Source organism: Fukomys damarensis, unplaced genomic scaffold (assembly GCF_012274545.1).
Source record: "Fukomys damarensis isolate Sample0158 unplaced genomic scaffold, DMR_v1.0_HiC HiC_scaffold_16, whole genome shotgun sequence".
Lineage (NCBI taxonomy): Eukaryota > Metazoa > Chordata > Mammalia > Rodentia > Bathyergidae > Fukomys > Fukomys damarensis.
The window spans coordinates 98725412-98730192 of record NW_022900928.1 but is presented as its reverse complement, the minus strand read 5'-3'; the positions used below and the strand labels follow the sequence as shown (position 1 = coordinate 98730192).

Below are 4781 nucleotides of genomic sequence, written 5' to 3'. Positions count from 1 at the left end.
ATATATATTACTATTATCTCTCTTGGATTTTTCCCTTTACAAGGATGAAGTGTCCTTCTTTAACTCTCTTAATCAGTGTTGGTTTGAAATTCATTTGATCTGCAGATAGGATAGCTATCCCTGCTGTTTTTTGGGGTTCCTGTTGAATGGAGTATTGTTTTCTACACTTTATCTTTCAGTCTATGAGCTTCTTTTTTAATTAAATGTGTTTCTTGTATGCAGCATATTCTTAGATCTTGCTTCTTGACCCATTCTGCCAGTCTATTTTTTTTTTGAATGTTGAATTTAGACTATTAACATTGGTGGTTATAATTGATATTTATTGACTTATCCTTGTCATGACTTTTTCTATTTGTTGGATTCTCCCACTTGCATTTAATTTCTTGTCATACCTGATGGATTCATTCTACTGGGGTTCCTAGGGTTGTGATCCTCATTGTCTTTTCCTAGGATATTGTTTAAAATTTTTTGGAGTCATGGTTTGATATTTCTAAAGTTTGTTATTTGATAAATTATTTCTGATTTCATTTTTTTCCAGATACTCTTTCATTACCAGTTCAGGGAGTCCAGGTTGTTGATTATCAGATTGTTCCATCTCATTGCCTTTTGGCGTTGCCTTAGGTGATCCTGAAGACTGGTTTTGAGACTTGTTTATGTGTCTTCTCATTTCACCAGAAGCAGCCTGCTGTGCCTTTGTTGAGGTGTATTTTTGCTTACCCAATTCTCAGAAGCCACCTACGGGCCTTTTTTTCTCCTTTTTCTCACCACTGCACCAATTCCTGGGTTCAGAGTCATGGCCTTCTGGATCCTTGCACTGTCCTGTTGTCCTGGAAAGGTTCTGGCTGGGCCTGTGTATATTTGGGATAATTTGTATCTAGGTGGGCTTCTGGCTAGGGTCTGCATGCACTTACCAATGGTATTGAGGTGGGCCTCTGGCTGTTGCTTGTGTGTCTGTGCAGCACTTTTACAGTGAGGTCTCTCACTGGGGCTTGTAGGACCAAACAAGTTGTGGTGGGGTCCTGGCTGGACCTGCCTGTAGCTGCACTGCTCTTGTCCACACCACTGAGGTTTCCGCTAGGAAGAAGGACTGCATTGGCTGTTGAACTCCAGATGGTGTTTGTTAGGACAGGGAAGAAAGTTTTCATTTTGCTGGTGACCAGAGACTGCCTGAGACTGAGGTTAAGGACAGCAGACTAATTTAGCAGAGAAAATTTCAAAGCAGTCTAATGTTGAGATGGTGGCATTTTTACTGTTGGGGGCTTTTAGCCAATTTATGTTGAGAACCAAGATCTAAAAGCCCAACAGAATAATTTAAAACATTTTGAGCTTTCCCAGAAAGGAAGCTCCAGTAAAGCTATGCCCTGAAATGTTAGAGCAGATATCTTGATTGCTGAGAAGGACTGGGCAAATAGAAAAGATAGCCCAAAGATGTCATAAGAAGCAGCAGGACACCACCTTTATAGCCTCAAAATTGCAAAAGTGAAAAACTTTGCTTTCAGAAGAAAGCCCCAGAACACTATGTTCCAGAATGGTGGCAGCCTAGAGAATTTGTTCCTTGGAATTGGATTCAGAGTGCTCAGCAATCCAGGCAGTCAACTCCTACAGCCAAGAAAGAAGGAAGCCTGGCTACTGCTCCAGCTGGCAGCAGACCTTAGCATTATACACGTAGTTCTGGTCATAAGTTCATGCATAATGAAAGAGTTATGGAGTCAGGAAGGCTTCCATCCAGATTTCAGAAGGCCTGGGAGGATAGGCAGTGTGCCCCTGAGAAGGCAGTGTGTGAAGTCATGAGTGCAAAACTGAAGGTGCAGTGGAGACCCAGGAGTTTTTTTGAAGCCAGGAGCATGAATTGTCTCAGGAAAACTGCAAGGAAGGAGCAAAGCTGGCCCCAGAGAGAAGCCCTAGGAGATACCACCACTGGAAACACCATAGCGGCAGTGCCACTTCAGCAATTTGGAATTCACAACTTGCCACAGATTGCCTCAGATGCTGAAAGATAAACTATGGAATTCAATGTTTGCTCTACTGGATTTTAGACTTGCTTTTATCCCATTCATTTGTATCCCATTTGTAACTTTCAGAATGGAAATGTCTGTCTTGTGTCATTGCATATTGGAAGTGTTTAACTTTCTTTCATCTGTACAAGGGCAACTAGGAGATTGTGTTAAGTCTCAGGATAATTTGGACTTGGACTTCTCAGCAGTGATGAAACTATTAGGACTTTGGCAACTCTTAGAGATGGATTAATTACCTTTTTGCATAAAGAGATATGCATGGGTCTTTGAGGAGGAAGGGGTAGAATGTTTTGGCTTGTGTTTAGATGCTCCCTTGAAGCCTCATGCTTTGTCAGAGGTGTCTGAAACTGGAATACGTGATGTTAGGATTAAGAGCATGTGGTTACTAAACCACTACATTCAAGTGACTGGTTTGACACTCCCTATTCCCAGTAGTCTATGGGATAAAAGGGGCAGAAAGATGCTATTAAGGTTCTCTTTTGTCTTTTGATGTCTTCCACAACCATGAACTGTTTCCCCTATCCCATCTTGCCTTGGAGCCAGACAATTATGGACCGAAACCTCTATGGACTGTGAGCCAAATAAGTCCTTTCCCCTTTAATTTTAGGTGTCATGTATTTTATCTCAGCAAAGACAGAAAAGTAACGAAGACATTCATCAAATTTTAAATGAATTAAAATGAGAAAAGTCAAAGTACATAGAAACTTAATGACAGAGCTTCTGTAATTCTGTAAATAATAATTGCACTTAATTGATGACAATGAAAAAAATAACTTGTCTGTAGTCTAGGAGGGAAGTAACTTGGTTATAGGGTACAGATTATTAGAATGTACTCTACAAATCTTGACAGCAAATTGGATCCATGTTAAGTATGGAGAATATTAGATTCAAATGTCATTAATTACATTTTTGGCATGGATTATCATATTCTTTGGATCTAAGATTTTAAAACTTACGAAATTTACTTACCCTATACTGTTGCTCTATTCTTTTTAAATTTACATTTTAAAGTTAGAAATATTATACATCTTGAGATAAATAAATATAAAACTAATATCTATATAACCACCACCCAGATTATAAATAAGAATATTACCATACCCCAGAAACCCTATGTATGGCCTTTTACAATTCAAACTCTTTCCTCCTTCAAGACATAATTGCTTTTCTAATTTTATGGTAATTATTTTCTTGTTCCTTTCTATTGTTTGCATGATTTAAGCACACATTTTAACAATATAGTTTAATTTTGCCACTTTTTAAACTTCATATGAATGGAAACATACTGTATACATGCAGTAATTTTGTCATGCTTCTTTTTCTAACTACTATGTTCTACGAATATCTTTGGTCATGTTCAATTATATGAATATATGTGTCCATTTTATTGTTGGTGGGCATTTGTCTTGCTTACTTTGTTGGAATTTACACATAGTAGTGCCATTAGTAGTCTTACACATGTCTTATTGCAAACATTTCCTTATCTTTGTCCATCCCAAAATCAAGCAATAGAGGAAAGGTGCAGAAATATATTTTTGTTTTGTGATCACATACCAAGTAAACCTATTTATGGCCAAGATTCAGCCCTCCCATATTCCATGTGGCCCAAGGTATCAGCTGACAAGTTGACCTTGCTGCAACTGTATTGAGTGACATCTGAATGATATACTGCTAGTCCAGCTTGTTTGCAATCACAAGTGTACCAATTATATCTTGAAATATACTTCCACTGGCCCACTGAAAGTTGGGTCTTAGTGGCCAGATCATAGACCAGATCATGATAGATAGCTCTGACTACAGGGACACACAATGTCATATGGACAGACACTGTTTCTACACAGTTCAGTAGCATGACAAACCCTTCATATCTTGAGATTTTTCAATGAAGATTCAACCAATTGTGAATATAAAATATTGGGGGTTACATCTACCCTGAACATATGTACACTTTTTTCTTGTAATTATTTTCTAAGCAATGAAGCATTAAAATTATTTAACAACATTTGCACTGTAACTAGAGATGATTTAAAGTATATGGGAGGATTTGTACATCAAATATACAAATACAAAGCCATTTTATATACGGAATTTAAGCAAGCATAGATTTTTCTGTCATGTGGAAACCAATTCATCTTGTAGAGCAAGGGACAACTATACTGTAACTGAGTAATTTGTCAAGAACAGAAATTTATTTTCTCAAGTTTCTGCAAACTAGAAAGTCCAAGATCAAGTTGCAACAGGTTAGGACAATTTACTTCCAAGATGGTACCTTGAATGCTACATTCTCAAAGGGGAAGGTTTCTCACATACAAAAATACAGGGGTGGGATAAATCCATTGCTGCAAACACTTTCTTTAGCAGCATTAAGTGAAATATGCAGCTCCCATTAGGCCCTGCCTCCCAGTACTGTAGCATTGGGTATTAAGTATTAAGTTTCAATAGGAGCTTTTGAGGGAACATATTCAGACCATAGCAAATGAATCATGTATTCTCATGTTAATAACCTGCCAGGTTATTTATTTTGTCTTATCTATGTCCAGGAGACAGGATATCCTCATTCTTATGCTTAATTCAGATTGATAAAATGAGCAAAGATTTGGTTATCAAATTTTACAAAAAAATATAACAGGTCTGCGATCACCCGGCGGCGTGCGTGCGAGCTCCCGGCCTGCGCGGGAGCTCCCGGCCTGCGCGACAACAGACCCAGGAAGGACCCAAGGACCCCAGAGGGGGTTTTTTTCAGCTGCCTGCCTGCCTGCCTGTCTG

The 4781-nt window shown here is 38.6% G+C and overlaps 1 protein-coding gene across 1 annotated transcript in view; it reads left to right on the top strand.

Annotated features, from left to right (window-relative positions):
- Akr1d1 (aldo-keto reductase family 1 member D1) overlaps window positions 1–4781 on the top strand; it is a 78359-nt gene that overhangs the window by 8112 nt on the left and 65466 nt on the right. The gene's annotated exons all lie outside the window — the stretch shown is intronic.